The sequence below is a fragment of the Schistocerca gregaria genome, chromosome 10 (assembly GCF_023897955.1).
Source record: "Schistocerca gregaria isolate iqSchGreg1 chromosome 10, iqSchGreg1.2, whole genome shotgun sequence".
NCBI classification, from domain to species: domain Eukaryota; kingdom Metazoa; phylum Arthropoda; class Insecta; order Orthoptera; family Acrididae; genus Schistocerca; species Schistocerca gregaria.
This window is the reverse complement of record NC_064929.1, coordinates 170,244,981-170,264,214: the sequence shown is the minus strand read 5'-3', so window position 1 is coordinate 170,264,214 and position 19,234 is coordinate 170,244,981. Positions and strand designations below refer to the sequence as shown.

The 19,234-nt window shown below is 45.2% G+C and overlaps 1 long non-coding RNA gene across 1 annotated transcript in view; it reads left to right on the top strand.

The window, feature by feature from the left end:
• Positions 1 to 19,234, top strand: part of LOC126293541 (uncharacterized) — a 616,677-nt gene that overhangs the window by 95,274 nt on the left and 502,169 nt on the right. The window contains exon 2 of the long non-coding RNA XR_007552302.1: positions 3,999 to 4,052. This is a non-coding gene — a long non-coding RNA (uncharacterized LOC126293541). The remainder of the gene's footprint in view (positions 1 to 3,998; positions 4,053 to 19,234) is intronic.

Sequence of the window (19,234 nt, the reverse complement as noted above, 5' to 3'; positions counted from 1 at the left end):
TACAGAAACCAGATGGCAGTTATAGGAGCCGAAGGGCACGAAAAGGAAGCATGGTTGAAAAGAGAGTGAGATAAGGTTGTAGCCTATTCCCGATATTATTCAATCTGTATACTGAGCAGGCAGCAAAGGAAAAAAGATTAATTTTGCGTATGAATTAAAACCAATGCAGAAGAATTATAAACTTTGAGGTTCTAATTGAGGTTGTAATTCTGTCAGAGACAGCACAGGACCTAGTGCAGCAACTGAAAGGACAGTGTCTTAAAAGAAGGATATATGATGAACATCAACAAAAGCAAAACGAAGATAATGGAATGTAGTCGAATTAAATCAGGTGATGCTGAGACACTTAAAGTAGTAGATGAATTTTGCCATTTGGGGAGGTTCAAATAGTTCAAATGGCTCTGAGCACTATGGGACTTAACTGCTGAGGTCTTCAGTCCCCTAGAACTTAGAACTACTTAAACCTAACTAACCTAACGAGAACACACACATCCATGCCCGAGGCAGGATTCGAACCTGCGACCGTAGTGGTCGCGCGGTTCTAGACTGAAGCGCCTAGAACCGCTCGGTCACCATGGCCGGCTATTTGGGGAGGAATATAATTGATGATGGTCGAAGTAGAGATGACATAAAATGTAGACTGGCAATGGCAAGGAAAACGCAAGCCGTCAATGTCGTGTCGGAGGCTGAACTTTCCCTGATGGGACCTCCCAGCCATGAATGACACACAATCGTTTCATTTCACTTGAAGCATACTACGGATATCCTTTTACTTTGTTTCATTTAAATATACCAAACAAGGCAACAACAACACTTCTGCCGATTTCTCTTCATAGACAGTGATTAGGCCGGCCGGTGTGGCCGAGCAGTTCTAGGCGTTTCAATCCGGAACCGTGTGACCGCTACGGTCGCAGGTTCGAATCCTGTCTCGGGCATGGATGTGTGTGATGTCCTTAGGTTAGTTAGGTTTAAGTAGTTCTAAGTTCTAGGGGACTAATGACCTCAGATGTTACATCCCATAGTGCTCAGAGCCATTTGAACCAGACAGTGATTTGTCGTTTCAGGATAATATGTTTGTCCCAGTGAAGGAGGCCACTACAACTTTTCTAGTAATACGCGACTCCAACCAACACTTGTCATTGCCAAATTTCAATTTTCCAGTAAACTAACTTTCGATACAGATGTTGTATAAGCAGGGAGGAGTCAGTGAAGCTCTGCTGCTTCGTCCCATCAGTGGAGGAACGGATGCCACGTGCGGAACGCACTTCACCGCCTCCGGGGATCTGAAAACTTGGCTCGTTTCCCGCAGCTGTGACACCGTCCCCGAGCAGTTCGGCTTATGAATAAAAGACGCGGGGGCGGACCAATCACGGGGCTTCATCTGCCTCTCCCCCCGCCCCCCCCCCTCCCCACTTCCCGCGCCTCTTCCGAGCAGTCCCGGCGGATGAAGACGACGGCGGCCGCCGCGACGCTTCTGTCGTTTTACGGCTTCATTCCTTCCAGGGCGCTCCGGCCAAATCTCTGCCTCGTAAAAAACGCCGACTGCTGCAATAATAAAAAAGGGGAGGCGGGCTGACAGGGCGGGTAGGGGTGGAGGGAAACAGGGGAGGGTGGGACATAGGAGGAATATCTCGGGACGCGAGACGGGGTTGGACTGGGAGCATACGGACTCGGCGGCGGAATCCTAACTGCACCATGCCGTCTCGTGTCGAGAGAAAAGGGAAAATTTTACTGCCCGCAGCTTCACACGGGAGGCGACGAAATATTTATATACGCTGCGGATGGGAGAGTAACTACGAGCAGAAGTGAAATACGTGCTTCGTCACCAGAATACCGCTCACACAAAGGGTTCTGTTTATCTCGCTAGAAAGGGGACTATGGTCGGCAATTAAATTCCGTCCCATCTATTGGATGAAAGCGAGGACGCTGTTGTTGCGACCTGTCGACAACTGTCTGACATTACTATCCATAGTGGAACTTGCGTGTAGGCGCTGTTTTTATATTTGTTTCCAAATAGTGTGGCGTCCTTCAGCTCTAATCATTCAACAAAATGCTCGCTTACAAAAACACTCAGGCTGAGTACGCGGGTGGAATTAAGGACACCAATATACGGGGGCGAGCTAGGCCCCCCATCTCTCAGAGAAACGAAGAACTATAGTGTAGTCAGGTGTTTCTCCTTTCATTGAAATGATTGAAATGTCGGTATTACGCACATTTTTAACAGTGTCAGAAGTGGAACTTTTTTGTGGCTACTTACAAGTCGCTGTTTATTTTACAAAATATTATAAATATTTCATATCCCAGATCTAGCCTCTATCCCACCATTCCCAGGCAAACTATCGTATGGTCGCCCTAGGGCAAAATGTAGACACATTAGCACGCTGGATCCTCCTAGTATATTTTATGAAAGAAATACAACGTCGATTTTATATCTGGGAAGTGTAAAACCGCTGTTACGATTATCGATATGTGTGAAGAACATAACTAGATGAGGCTGTTCAAGTGTGACGAGAATTTCAATACAAGGAGGAGCCCGATTAGAAAAATTGTGCGCAATGCAGGAATACATCGTCAGCACTATGTGCAAAGGACGATAGCTGGCACCCAGTAGGATTGCCATATCCTCCGAGACCTCAGATGGTACTCCCATTTCATTTATGCACAGCTGATTTAATTTCTTTGTATGGTGATAAAAATCTAAATTTGCTCGTGAACCAAAATATCTTCTTGATGTAACTGTTTCATTATAGAATTACGCTGTGTTTCTGTCAAAACAACTGACGATGGCCAAAGTACTGAGGTTATTAAATGAAGAGAGGGTATAACAAGAAATGCATTTCCGGAGAACAGTTTATGTCTGGTAGTCATTCAACAGATTGATTGATTAGGGAATAGCAGGTGGCGTATATGGAAGGAATGAAGACTTAGTAGCACGCTAGTACTCTTAGTACATCTTTCTTCACGTGGCTCTCCAGATGCGTCAGTTTATGTGCTCACGACGTTCGACACTAATATAGTGAGCTGGCCGGAGTGGCCGTGCGGTTCTAGGCGCTACAGTCTGGAGCCCTTGGCTTTGCCGAAACAGTTAACATGTACTTAACATATTTCACAATAAATTAAAAGTCATACATGATGCGGCAGTTTTTACACAGCTCGGCGTTCACGACGTCGTATCTCCTAAAGTACATGTATTACAACTACAAAATTTTGCAGGCCATACAGTGGCGTGCAAAGTGTGTCAATATTACGGCTAGTACTAAAGGAGTAATAAATTAAAACATCTTGCCTCATGCAGCAATTTTGCTGCCTGAACAGAGAAAATATAGCAAGCGATAAACTTTTTTTTTTTCATTTCATCACTGTGTGGACGTTGTCAGCGAGAAAAAGTTCCGTAATGGATTAAGATTATGCGTGCACTATGTTGCAAGCCTCTAAGTGCTCTCAATCTTAAATACTGCATGATTAAGGTCTGAGAATTTGCGCATCATGGGCTACACTTCTTTTACGCTTCTTTTTCACTCCCCCTCCCCAGCGCTTTGACAGGTAAATGGTTCTTACCCCACAGCCATTGTTTCAAGGCAGTAAGTAGTATTTAGAAGAAGTGTGCTTGAAACCGGTCCAGTAGTTTAGGAGGAGGCGTCATACATAGAAACATACTATTTAAAAACTTGATTTTCATTTCGAGTTGTTTTTTACTGGGATGCAATTCCATAGTAGGCCACACTTTTGTGTTTAAAATATCACATGACAGAAGCTGTTGCAGAGTGAGAAATATGATGTGGCTCTGAGCTGTCATTTGTGTTTGAAAATTGCAGCCTTTGTGTATACAACAGTATGCCCGAACCACCATGTCACTATGTGTGTGTGTGTGTGTGTGTGTGTGTGTGTGTGTGTGTGTGTGTGTGTGTGTGTGTGCATGTGTGTGTGTGTGTGTGTTTGTGTGTGCGTGTGTGTGCGGCTTTTTGCACAGACTTAAACTCCCATTTCACTTTCCACAGGGACAGGAGGGCCACGCGGTAGCGCAACTGCAGTGCGAAAAACTGCTCCATCTGGTGAGTACTGACATTTTTTGTAAGATCTTCCACTGACGTTGCACCGTCTCAGGTACGGCAAGAGAATACAGCCAAAGCGACCCATTTTGATTGAGCACACCGACGACGGAAGCACTGCACTGCTGTTTAATGTGCGCACCTAATAAAGCAGCAGCATAATATTTCTACAACGCCTTTGGCTTTGTCGTTGGATACTGGTTAGTGCAATATTATCAAGGAGTCGATGTGTAGCAAAAAGTTCAGAGTTCTATTGCCGACTTTCGGCCTGTTGTAACAGATCAACTTACGTTGTGACACACACAGATTAGAACATTGCCGATCTACAAGATGATGCATGCATGGTGTGGACTCGGTGGCAATGATTTTAAATGAAATAAAAGTGGAATGACGATTCTGAGTCTGAAGTTTAATTAACTGAACCACTGCCAGTGATTCCCTGTTAGCTGGAATACTCAGTCTCACCTAATAATTTTCCGTTGCCGCGGCATTAGTGTTTGAGGACTCGGTATGATCTAGCAGTGGTTTCTGGCAGCTAAATAAAGCTTTTTAAATGAGTTAACAGGGAAATTCTGCAGACCAGAAGACAGACTGAGGTGATGAAAAGTCAGATATATCGACTCATAAAACTCATGAAATGCGAGGTAGGCTGTTAATTCTATTTGTGGTTACTCCAGACACAAATTAAGCAGCAATGTGGCACGAAAACGTCTTGGTGGAGGCCAAGATAAAATCATTGGAATCACTGAACTCGTGAAACAGAGAATGAATAACCCGTCCAGCCTCTTTTTAGAGACAGAGTGAGCAAACAGGTAATCACGTTGGAAGTAGCCAAGAGATCTTCGATGAACGAGGCCCAGGGAGGAACAGTACGATCTGACTTATAGCAGCAGCGTGTATAGCTTCATCGTATCTAACGAGCGAGTTGCTACCGGAAGCATCACTACGAAATCACTACCGAAATAGCGGCGAATATTTTACTGAGCAACGATAGTTCTAACACGAGCTGCTTAGTCTATTAGTACTGTCAGGTGTGGTTCCTAAGTGTGCCCACAGACATGAAAATGCCTTCGACACCCGCGCTAGAGTTATCACGAAATGGCTCCGACCAAAAAGTGTGGGCGACTGGGGTAGCGAAAGCGCCTCTCGTCACTTTTATTAGTTCGGTCAATACAATACAGTAGGCGCCCTCCGGCAGAAAGCGGACCCTGAAGCCAACCTAACAAGGGTGGCCACTCAGAATTTAATGCAGCGAAGTGATAGCCTGGACTCCTACTCCGTGTGTAGTTGGGACTGAAGTGGTGCCTTCTCGCCAACTCTGCGAAGGTGGGAAGGAAGGTCTGGTCAGCTTGCGCCTCGAGGTAACCGGGACTTGAAAGTAACGGCTCGGAATTCCACTACCTTCCAAATTACAGTATTGCGAATAAGTAGCTTAGCGGTCGCTGCTTTGCTCTGTAGGCTGTGTAGTCTGCAAAGTTTTTCTTTTTCTTTGGTTTTTTGAATTCATATGTTGTTCACAAATTGCAACATCGTCTAAATGTTTCACGCCAAAGAAGACGATGGAAGCAAGTATTATCCAAATATAATTCCGATCAAAACACGATTCTGGTCATTTTTTAATCCTGCCTGTTTGTGTTCTTTTGGTGATACTTCCACAGATACTTTCATTTCCTAACACATATATGTTTAGAACTCAAATACCAATTTTCACAGACTGAACTTGAAAGCTGTTTTAATTTAATTTAATTTAATTTTAATTTAATTTAACAAAACACTTTTTTGTCCCTGTTTCACCCCCTTAGAAGTTGAGTTTCCAAACGCTGTGAAACTATTTTTTTTTTCTTCTAACCTAGAATCCAAATACATATATTCAGAGATATAGCTCTAAAAAATGTTTTCTTAAAATTTTTCATCCCGTTTTTAACCCCCTTAAGGGTTGAATTTCCAAAAACAATGAAACACGTGTTTCTTTGTTTCCAACCGAGAATTCACATACCATTTTTAATACATGTAGCTTTAAAAATACTTAAGTAGTTTTTTAATAACCATTTATTTTTTTAAAAAATATCCGCACTGTTTCATCCCCATAGGGATTAAATATCCAAAAATGCTCAAACATGTATTTCTTTCTGATCCAGAAACCAAATACCAATTGTAAAAATTGTCTTAATAGCAACATATTTTCGAAAAATCCTTTAAATCCCAATTTCACTCCCTCAGGGGTGGAATTTCGAAAAATCCCTTCTTAAACGATGTATACAGTATAACATCAACATCCTTTCCAAATTTCAAAGTTTTTCCTTAGCGATCTGGAATGGACGATGATGAGTCAGTGAGTCAACCAGTCAGTCAGGACACTTCTGTTATATACACTGATCGATCCATGATTCGGAAGAATTCTCCGCGCCCACGAGACGACAGTTCTCCGCTCATAGAAGCCATCATTGGCCTCACATTACCAGGGAAAATTCGTTTAATGTCATTAATTCAGCAATTAAATTTGAATTAATAATTTGATGAAATCGATTTATTATATTCATAACTTTTCCGATAATCAGAATAAACGATCGGAAACATTATTTAAATTTTATTTAACAAAGAATAAAGCAGCAACAACGCACTGTTTTGGCATAAGCTAAAATGAGGAATGTGATGTCTTAGCTAAACGCGCTGAATCTACAGAAATTGTCCTCGACTTGAAACTGCCATATGCTGACTACTTACATCAGGAGAAGAGCCGCAGAAAACATCAGTGGCATGAGGTGTGTGTCACAACAAAGCACTGTTAACAATTACGTCACGAACCGGCTGCTGACATGCACCGTTACTCTTTGCTTGGATGGCCAGCAGCGCCACCGAGTGACGTCGTGTGAAGGTCGCTAATGGAAGCGATTTTCCGCCAGAGATGGCCTAGTGGAGCGTCACAGAAGAGCGATGGTCCATTTAAGCGGCACTGAAAAGCGACCTAAATAAGCTGAGAAACAAAGGAATGAAGGAGAAAGAGTTACTGGCATGTGGTCGTGTGGATGGCGTCAGTAGGGATAGGGACGGGAACAAGTTTCTATTGGATAGGGATGGACCAAGGAATTGTGTATTTTTCGAGTAAACCATCTTTTCATTCGCCTCGAGCGAATTTTAGAAAACACAGAAAATGTAAATAACGATGACCGGACAGAGATTCACACCCAGTTCCGGTTATATGCGAGTACAGTGTGGCTCTGCGCCCGCTCCCAATGTTTCCCCTGTTTGGGTCGCGATATTACAAATTGTTATTGCGCGCTTAAAAGTCAAATTTTGTGTCTTTTTCGACACCCGTTTCACGTTATTATGGTCTCTGTTCGCAAAATGATTCGTTTTCACTTCGTACAAATGTTAACAGGGATCGTGGCGACACAACAACGCGCTAGCTCTTTCGATCTCTGCTGGCTTGGTTCCTAGCGCGGGAATCACGTCTTTATCTTTGCGCTTTCGTTTAGTCTTTTATAGCTTTCTTCTTTCTTACAATGACAAACCTTCGTGACCTGTCATATTTAACTACTGGCAGACAGGAATTTATTTGTTTACCTCTCGCTCAGTGTTGGCATGTAACCAATCACGTAGCATGCATTGGATATGCACACTACTAAGGGGAAAATAAGCGAAGGTTAATTACGGAAACAAACAAAAAGTGAGTATTAAACATTAGCGTTTGAGGTGCTTTATGTAAGCGCTATATTAATACGAGTCTTAGATACACTCTCTGTCCGTTCCACGGTATGTCCCAGAAATGTTGCGACTAACTTCGAGGGGCTGTACACGAAGTCTTGAATAACAAATCGAGGGCGCCACTTGCCAGCCCTTCGGTAGCAAACGTGACTTTGCACGCTGACGGAGAGCAGACGGTACATCTCGCGTTGTCGTTCGTTATTCAGGGATCGCGACTGATTGCACGATCGCCAATGAAGAAGATGGAGCTAACTGTTGCGTAGAAGTCTTGTCTCCTGTGAGAGCAATGCTCTGTTTCCTCGGTGGATGACGTTCCAGACATGGATCTCCATCCAAAGTTCCTCTCTTGGAACCCCATAAAGTTTACAGTGTTTTCCGATATGCAGCAGAAATATAAAATGCAGATGGAAATCAGTATCGGAAACCGCCATCCACCAATGAAAGAGAGCATCGCATTCATAGGAGACTTGTAGTGGTACATGGTACCATCCGCCATACTCTGTATGTTGGATTGCGGAGTATGTATTTAGATGCAGACAAGGCCTTTCTACGCAGCAGGCAGCTCCAACTTCTCCACAGGCGGTCGTGTTAATCAGTTGGGATCACTGCACAGCAGAAAACATTGCGAGACGTCCTGCCTACAGTCCATCAGCGTACAGTCACGTTTGCTGCCAAACAGGTAGCCTAGGGGCAGGCGCCAGCGCCTACAATTTCGACACACCGTTGTGTCGTTGGATGACGTTTGGCACAATGAGCTCCTGTCATCAATTTGTTCCTCGAAACACCGCCTACAGCCCCTCGAAGTTCGTCGCAACATTTCTGGGACACCATTATGTAATACACGCTGATGAGCCGAAACATTATTACCGCTTCCACCACGAGATTAAATAACACGTGCTGGCATTTTGGGTACGTGACGTGGCAAGGGATGTATATTGGCGGAACAGAGATGATTCCCTCAAATAGGGAAATACGCTGACACAAGGAACTTTGACAAAGGGAGCATTGTTACAATCCGACGTCTGCAATCGAGTACCTTGGAAACGGCAAAGTAGGCAGCCTATTCGAGTGCTACCGCCGACGTCTGTGGAAAGCAGTTGAAGGAGGCCCGTGATACCACGAGTAGGCCAAAAACTGTTGGTCGTCCATGCATCGTCACAGACGTCTAGTTAGAGGCTTGCCCACTCTACAGAATACGATAGGCGTCAATCTGTGGCAGATCTGACGGCGGGGTGCAGTGTTGATGCAGGCACAAGTGTTTGGCAGCACGCCAGTCAGCACGTGTTGTTGAACAAGAGGCTGCACAACGGATGCACGTACGTGCAATCATATTGATCCAACGACACTGCCGGTTACAGCTGCTGGGGACGGGATCATCAAGACGCGATCGTGAATCGGTGGGAAGCGTCGTCTAGTCTTCTTGTTACACGAGGTCGGGGTTTGGATACATCACCATCCAGGCGAATGAATATTCGGAACGTGCCTCGTGCCATGGACGCAGGCCGGCGGGGGAGTATAACTGTATCGAGACATCTGTCTGAGTTTCTGCGAGACCGGTGGTACTGATCGATGGCATCACGAAATTTCTCACCAGGCCATCGTAATTGGCGGGAGACACTATTATCTTTACGTGATCACTCTTCTCTCAGAACTGAAAAGTGCGACGGGATCCTATAGATGGGCTTACTAGAGACACTACCCAACACATCTGTGCAGAGCTTCATTGGAATTTCAGAGTGGTTTCCATTTCGCGAACAGACCTCGCATTATAAAAATGTATGTATGTATGTATTAATGTTCCACATCTCCTCCTAAACCACTGGACCTGTTTCAGTCAGACTGTGAACAGACATTATTTACTGTCTAGAAATCGTCTTTGCATGTGTAAGAACAACCTGCCTATGAAAAGTGTGGGACTGGGAGCGTGAAAGCATGGTAGCCCATGACGAGCAAGTACCCATAATTTAGCCATTGAATATTTGAGAATGAGACCATTTGGACACTTGCAAAAACTTTATACTCTCTGATGAACGTCACACAATGATGAAAGGGAAAAAAGTAATTTGATTACTAAATTTTCACTGCTCATCTAGTAAATGGCTCATCTAGTAGAATGGCGTTTTAAGTTATTACTTCTCTACTACTAACTGTAGTCCCGATACATTTTGCATTTTCACGTGTACCAGGAAAATTATAATACTGCACAACACACGTTCAGGACATATGATGTCAGATACTGAATGTAGAAAAAACTGCACATACGGGACTGAATGTATTCGGTAGTTCGTGCAGTGTGGTGTTTGACGAAGGTTGTTGTGGAACCGATTAGCGTGACATTCCATATGGACGAGCACTTGGAAGGCTAGAAGCCGGTCAAAGTGTCTCTACTGAGGCCGCAGCAATGGGAGTGCCCAAAAGCGTCATGCCGAGATTAAAAAAGTCCGGTGATGATGGAAGTGCTATGCGGATTTAGTCATATTTTTCTGCATACGAACAAGCTGTTCGAATATTGGAATAAATGGGACGATCTCACGAAGTACATATATTGATATCAGCGGCTATTTCACGCAGTGTTGCTTGTCTGTTAGCACCGACAACTCTATGCAAACGACGCTGCTCTCCCTCGTTAAGTGAACGCCGTCGAGGATCGATACGTAGCCCCAGTGGCGAAAAGGAACAGACATCTCACTCCTGGACACATTGCTGCGAACTTTGCAGTTAAGACCGGTACACATGTCTCTGCCAGAACCATCTCGCAGCGATTAAATCAGCCTGGTTTGTATGCTCGGAACCCTGTTAAATGCGTTCCACTTCAACCACGCCATCATCTAGTAGAAGTTCGTTGGTTTAAGGAGAATGTTGGTTGGAATCAGCAAGAATGTTACAGAGTGTTGTTCTCCGACGAATCCCATTTCACAGTGGCAAGTGGTTCTAGCCAGAAGTTAGTATGTAGAAACAGAGAGGAACACTTTACACACTACACAATATTCATAAATGTTGTCGGTGTGGCCTAAGCGTTATGGTGTGGCAGGTATTATGCACAACGGAAGAAAACCGCTGCATATCTTTCGGGAGCACAGCAGCACTGCAGCGAAGTTATTCTGGCTCGTGCCCGTCTATTTATGAACGATAATGCCTGTTCACACAGGTCCACTGAGGTGCGAGAAGTGAAGTTGTTTTGCACGTATGGAACGCCCTGCGTATTCCATGAACCTAAGCCCTATAGCGCATGCCTGGGATGCTCTTGGCAGACGTGCTTCTCAGCGAATATCCCCTTCTTGTACCGAGTAAGAACTGAAAACCGCCTTGAGAGAAGAGTGTGACAATATCCTCGAAGCCTGCACGGCTTGGTAGCCAGCATGAATAATATGTGCAAAATGTGCGTTAGTAGCGTCCGAGGAGGTCATATTCCTTCGAGTCCGATATCGACCTTTATTTTGGGAGTCTGATCTGTGTCAATGATGAACGTTATTTATGTTTGTGGTTCTGTTTTCCCATACGATGAAATCAGTTCCATTTTATAAATACACGACGCCACCTCAATTACCAACATACTGCGTTTCCTGTTGTCCATCACTGCTTGTGATTGTTACTGTCCAACAGTACCTTTGTAGCTCAGCATTGTCAAGCAATAATATTATTTTCTCGCCACATGCGATACGTCTCTCGCAGCACACGCGAACAGCAAGATGGCGTAATATTCTGGATAAGAAACAAAGTATAAAAGTTTTGTTTTTGTGCGAAAAACGCAGCCACATACCATCCAACGAACGTGAGTACACGAATAGCTAAGCAACAGCTCAATACCCACCAAAATAACTGGTTTACACAGCACTACGACAACCCAAGTATATACTGCCGACATACAGAGTTCACCTTTGAGTATTTGTTCATTAACAGCCTCTCACATGGTTGCAGGTGACATGATGTTCGCTCAGTAAAAATACAGTAACGGAAAAAAGCACATAAAATATGTCACAGCGCCAATAATTGCTTAAAACATCCTGTAACATACAATAAATAAGGTAGTATGAAATTATCAATATAAAACTACATTTCAAAAGACGATTTGTAAAAAATTTAGTAATGTTTTACTGTGTTTGTACAGCCATACCATTTTCTGCATGTTTTAGATTTTAAAAAACCTACTGATGATGGTGATATTTGTCGCTGAAACTAGTTGGGTATAATAAAGAAATGAACGTATAACAAGGTGTTTTGCATCAAGGCGGACTCAATTTCTGATATTACTGTTTTAATTGTGAAGCAGTGTAAGATGGTTTGCTGTGAGTGTAGACGGACATTAGTTCGTCTGACAATCGCGGTGGAGCTCCAGACTGTCGTATCCCGTGCTACGTAAACACGCTCTCTGGCACGCGATGCCAGATACACGCACCGCCGGGCGACGCACGTTGGGACGCCGGTGTTACTACCGGGCCGGCCAGCGCCGCTGCGTGAGGTTGGGCTGCCGCGTCGGCGTCTCGCGTCGTATTTTTTTCTTTCTTTCTTGTCCAGCCGGCGCGCTGCCTCGAGCGTCCTTGCTTTGAATAAACACTCGTAAAGACGCCGCAACTCCGCGCTGCGTTCTCCCTGACAACTCGCCGGCTATCCGTGTAGCGGCGCCGGACGGATGCTGCCACGTGCTCGCCGCCGATTTAAAGCTGCACGCTACACCTCTGGGGGGGTATCCTGTATTTGAGCGTTACAAAAATTACCCTGTAAGGACATGGACCACTGAAAGCGCGTGTTTAATATTTTTCCGCTTGTTTGTCTTAATCGTGTAACTCTTAACCGAAATGACACTGAGGTGACAAATGTCGTGAGATTTCTCCTGATATGGTGTCGGACCTCCTTTCGCCCGGCGCCCAGCGTACTGTAGCATCTCGACGTGGCATGGAGTGAATAAGTTGTTGAAAGTACCCTGAAGAAATATTGAGCCAAACTGCCTCTACGGTCGTCCATAATTGCGAAACTGTTGCCTGTGCGCCGGCCGGTGTGGCCGAGCGGTTCTAGGCGCTTCAGTCTGGAACCGCGAGACCGCTACGGTCGCAGGTTCGAATCCTGCCTCGGGCATGGATGTGTGTGATGTCCTTAGGTTAGTTAGGTTTAAGTAGTTCTAAGTTCTAGCTGACTGATGACCTCAGATGTTAAGTTCCATATTGCTTAGAGCCATATGAAATTATTATTATTATTATTATTAGTAGTAGTACTACTTTTGTAGCCGGAGCGCCACTTTGTGCACGAACTGACCTCTCGACTACGTCTTATAAATGTTCTGTGAGACTCGCGTCGGACGATCTGGGTGACCAAATCACTCGCTCTAACTGTCCAGAATGTTCTTCAAACCAAGCGCGAACAGCTGTGGCCCAGTGACACCCCATATTTTTATCCACAAAAATTTCATCGTAGTTTGAGGGAATGAAGTCCTTGAATGCCCGCAAATGGCCTACTAATAATTGAACGTAACTAGGACCCAGTCCATTCCATGTAAACACAGCCCACACCATTACGGAGCCTCCACCAGCTTCCACAGTATGTTATTGACAACAAAGATCCATGGCTTCGTAGGGTCTTCGCTACACTCGAATCACACATTAGCTCTTACCAGCTTAAATGTGGACTCGTATGACCAGGTCACTGTTTTACAGTCATCTGGGGTCCAACCGATATGGTCACGAGCCCAGGAGAGGCGCTGCGCGTGATGTCGTGCTGTCAGCAAAGGCAATCGTGTCTGTCGTCTGCTCCCATAGCCCATTAATGCAAATTTTCGCCGCAGTTTCTTAAGGGATACGTCCGTCGTACGCCCCACATTTATTTCTGTGGTTATTTAACGTAATGTTGCTTGTATGTTAGCGCTGACAACTCTAGGCAAATGACGCTGCTCTCGGTCGTTAAGAGAAGGATGTCGGCCACTGCGTTCTCCATGGTAAGAGGTAATGCTCGAAATTTGTTATTCTTGTCACAATCTTGATACTGTGAATCTGGGAATATAGAATTTCGTATCGATATCCGAAATGGTATGTCCCATAGATCTAGTTCCAACTTCCATTCCGCGTTCAAAGTCTGTTGATTCCCGCCGTGCGGCCATAATGGGGTTGGACACTTTTTCACATGAGTCACCTGAGTATAATTAACAGCTCCACCATCTTTTGTACCTTGTGCACGCGATACTACCGCCATCTGTATATGTGCATATCGCTATCCTATGACTTCTGTCACTTCAGTTTACATCACTGTTAGACTTGTATATCGCTAATCAATATATTGGGAGTATGAACTTGTCTCCCAACACTCTTGTGGGAATCACAGGCCGGTACAACGCACTAAATCGTTTATTTTTTAACTGACATCATATTCATCATCGGCAGTTTCCACGATTGCAGTTTCGATCTTAAGTCATTTCCAAGTAGTTACACATCAATCAGTATTGACTGAGCCACGGTTAAGTGAGGGGTGCCACAGCGATCATTGCTGGGACCACTGCTGTTTCTTATCCGCTGTATATAAATGATACGCATTCTACTATGACAGGCAATTCCGAAACACGAGGGAAGTTGAATAAGTAATGCTACATATTTCTTTTCTGAAACCAGATTGGTTTTGCTCAGAATCCCAATCCACCTTATTATACCATACTCCTTTGGGTACAAAACCCCATTTTTCAACATTATCTCCTTTCAATGTGACTGCGCTTCGCCACCTTACAGGGAGAGCGCCTAAGCCCGCATGGTACCACTCTACTGATTAACCTTGCTGCATCAGTAACCTCCCCATCATCCACGTACTGCTTCCCACGGAGGACATCCTTCATTGACCCAAACAGATGGAAGTCCGAATGTGCGGGATGCGGGCTGTGGACTGTACGAGAAAGAACTGTCCAATGAAGGTTTTGGAGCTGTCCTCGGATGCAAAAACTTGTGTGATATCTCGTTTTGTCATGGAGAATAGAAGTTAGTTTGCATTTTTTGTGGCGACGAACACGCTGTAGACGTTTCTTCTATTTCCCGAGGGTGTGTGCAGCCGTCGGGCACGCGGCAGGTCGGACGGGTCAGCGCGTCCTCGCCCAACAACTTACCGTGCTTTTGTTCACTGCCAAGTCACTGTGGACATTCTGCAAGCGCCTCCGAATATCTGCGATCCTCTGATTTCCCACCACAGAAACTTAGTGGCAGCTTTCTGCTACGAACGCACCTCTGTTACGGACGTCAAAAATGGTTCAAATGTCTCTGAGCACTATGGGACTTAACTGCTGAGATCTTCAGTCCCATAGAACTTAGAACTACTTAAACCTAACTAAACTAACGAGAACACACACATCCATGTCCGAGGCAGGATTCGAACCTGCGACGGTAGCGGTCGCGCGGTTCCAGACTGAAGCCGTTAAAACCGCTCGGCCACACTGGCCGGCTTACGAACGTCATTTTGATACCTACGTTTACTACCGGAACCTGTCGGAATTTCATGAAACTGTAGGGGCTGAACCGGGATCATTCCACAGTAACTCACAGCTATGTCTGCATTTTATCAGCAGACGTTGACTGAGAAAACGCTTGTTGCATTATTTATTTTCTATTTGCAGAGTGGCATTAGCTTGGCAGTGAAGTATGTCGAGTACAACATAGGCGGTACATCAAATATGGGAGATCGAGGCGCGAGTCCATGGCCTGTAGAAAATAAATTAATACTAAATAAGAATAAGACTTAGATTTACAGTTTCTAACACACAGTTCAACAAAACCTGATTTCTGATTACGAGGCATGGGCATATGATTAGTGACCATGAAGAATCAAAATTCCAAGGTGCTAAGGTAGTGGCCATGGAGAATTTCTCCTCAGTTTGGTCATACAGAACTAGGAATGTGAAGTAAAAATAAAAGTAAACTCAAGCTTAGACATATCGTTGACGGAAATACGTATTACTTCATAGTATACCCACGAAAAATGTAGTTTAACAATTAAGCAAAAATTATTCACGTGCTGAAAACAAAGCAGTACTTAACATTAAAATGAATTAAAAGAAAGTGAGCCTCAATGGTTTCAACATTTGTCATACACATCGCATTCATTTTATTGATGTCGTCTACTGAAGTGATTCCATCACGAGAATAATTTTTGGGTAGTCTTATTCCAGATTTATCTTGGATGTACTGTGAAAGAAGCCGTGGAAATTGTGATAAACAATACAGTCGATGGGGAAAATGCTGTCACTTAAAAAGTTTTGTGAGACTGTGAACCGTCAACGAAAATAAATATTTATTAATAGACAATCTGCAGTTGCCTATTTAAACTGTGCAACGTGGCAAGAATTTGGACAACGCCTTTTTCATTTACCTAGTATGGTATCACAGCATGAGGGGGAGGGGCTATGAAATTTTTAATCATTTATTGGTTGATGCTGGGTAGCTGCACACAGAAGTTTCGGTAGAGGTGTATGCTTTGATTGTAATTTCAGGTTGGATCTGACAGCAGGGCAAACGTGGGCCTTCACGATCTCCGCGGTCCACATGGGACAAGGGCTGCAGCGAGAGCAGTTTTTAGCACGCCAGGCGTTTAGGACCTACGAGTTGCACCCCGTCGTGAGGCCTGTGGAAAGGGGGCTTTGGATTCTACGGTAAACTAAGAAAATGGTTCAGATGGTTCTGAGCACTATGGTACTTGACTTCTGAGGTCATCAGTCCCCTAGAACTTAGAATTACTTAAACCTAACTAAGCTAAGGACATCACACACATTCATGCCCGAGGCAGGATTCGAACCTGCGACAGTAGCGGGCGCGAGGTTCCAGACTGAAGCGCCTGGAACCGCTCGGCCCCACCGCCCCGACTGGAGAACTGGAGTAAGTGAGGGACACACAAGTTGCCGATGTGGCGTCCAGCCGAAAACTTGGACCCGGGCATTGAACCACACGCACTAATTATTATGGCTGACTAGAAGAAGAGACAATATGACACGCGATGCGGTATCAGTAAACGAACTCAATGGCACTAGAGGGAGCCACAGAGGGAAAAGTTGTGGTCAAAGACAGATACTGAAATACACAAAACAAATAATCAAGGTAACTGGGTGCTTCTCTGAGATGAACACGTTGACTGACGAAAGGAGGTTATGGCGTGACACGTAAAATCAGAAGAAAGACGGCAAAAAAATTAAAATGAAATGCAGCTCTGGGCTCCGCTGGGCATGTGATAATATTTTTCCACACTTATATGTTACGAGAAAAGTTATTTATATATGGTGTATGTCAAGAGATGCGTTTATATGTGTATGTGGCTAAGATGTAAGATGATATTTTGTTGACGTAGTTTTGTTAAGATAGTACAAAGTTTTTGTAAATCCAGAAGTTGGGTATTAGGGGCTCTAAACGCTAGCATTGGAAATGAACGTAAAATTGTGTTACCTGGCGGGTGTCCCTTCCACTGGTATCGCAGGTAGGTGATTGAAGGGAGAAGAGCCGAACGAGTGCTCTGGTAATTCACGACCTCCCGACTTTGCGAACGAGCGCTGAATTGCTCAGTTGGCAAACGAGCTGCTAACTGCGGCCGTAATGTAACAAGTCTCGAAAGAACTCATAAGCACATTACAAAGTTAGAGGCGAGGCGATAAAGCGGCTCGCGTTTTAAAAATTGGCCAGTTTGCGAGCCGAGTGAGGCGCGCTAAGTGAATGGGCACAGCCTCTCAAAGGCCGCCGTGATGGGTGCGAAACGGAACTAACCACTCGTCATAACAGCGGCGCCGGCCGCCGTTAACGCTCACTCCTCCTGAGGATGTTAAACATTAGCGGCCGCAACTCAGTGCCCTATAAATTATGCGGCCTGCCGGTTCCCTTTGGCGAACAACGCACGCTGCCGATCGGCAGGGAATTATCCCCGCCGAGTGCACGCGCGAGCGGGCCCCCGACCATTGAGCGGGAAAACTGCTGGGCGTAAAGCTCTCCACTGAAGAGGGTGCGTCTGGGCGTGGAGTGCTCCTAAAATCGCTGAGCCTGAGACCGCCCAGGTGGAATCCTGCCGTTAAGGGCAGAGCTCCTCTTGAGCCAGTGTAGCGACTCATTCTCAAAGCGCGTACCGCTCTATGCTGTGCAGGTGTAAAAATGTTTCGCGGAATTACCCTCCACCGTGTATTCGCTGAATATCACTAGCCGACATACAAACGCTACCGTGTGCCGATCAGACTTCGGGGTCCAATTATCGAGCTAACTGTAACGTTCCTCAGGGTTCCTAATACGAACCAGTTACACTGAGATAACAGAAGTCATGGGGTACCTCCTAATATCCTGGTGGACCTCTCTTCTCCCGGCCTACTGCAGCATCTCGACGTGGCATGGACCAAGTCATAAGTCCCCTGCAGAAATACTGAGCAATGCTGCGTCAATAGCAGTTCATAATTCCGAAAGTGTTGTCGGAGTAGAATTTTGTACACAAACTGACCTCTTAACTATATCCCATAAATGTTAGATGCTGAGCGATCTAGGTGGCCAAATCATTTGCTCGAATTGTCCAGAATGTTCGTCTAATCAGTCACGAACAATTGTGGCCCAGTGATGTGGTGCATTGTCATTCATAAGAATTCCATCATTAGATTAAAACTGTGTGCCGGACCGAGACTCGAACTCGGGACCTTGGCCCTTCGCGGGCAAATGCTCTAGGAGCAGGTAGGCGACGAGGTACTGGCAGAAGTAAAGCTGTGAGGACGGGGCGTGAGCCGTGCTTGGGTAGCTCAGATGCTAGAGCATTGGCCCGCGAAAGGCAAAGGTCCCGAGTTCGAGTCTCGGCCCGGCACACAGTTTTAATCTGCCACGAAGTTTCATGTCAGCGCACACTCCGCTGCAGAGTGAAAATCTCATTCTAATTCCACCATTGTTTATGAACTTGAAGTCCATGAATGGCTGAAAACAGCCGAACATAACCAGGACCCCGTCCATGTAAACAAGGACCACACTATGATAGAGCCACCACTAGCTTGCACAGTGATTTGTTGACAATTTGGATCCATGGTTACCTGGGATCTGCTCCACGCTGGAACCCTATAGTCAGTTCGTACCATCTGAAATCGGGACTCATATGACCAGGCCACGGTGCTGCTGTCGTCTAGGGTCCAACCGATATGATCACGAGCCCAGCAGGCGACATCGTGCTCTAAGAAAAGGCATTCGCGTCGGTCGTGTGCTGCCATAGCCCATTAACGCCAAACTTCGACGTTCGTCGTACGTCCCACATTGCTTTCTACGGTTATTACAGGCAGTGCTGCATGTTTATTAGCACCCAAACGCCACTGCTCTCGATCGCTAAGTGACAGCCGTCAGCCACTGTGTTGTCCATGGTGAGAGGCAGTGGCTGAAATTTGCTAATGTCGGCCCACTCTTGACAATGTGGATCTCGGAATATGGAATTCCCAGACGACTTCCGAAATGGAATGTCCCATGTGTCTACCTCCAACTACCATTTCGCGTTCAAAATCTGTTAATTTCCTTAGTACGGCCATA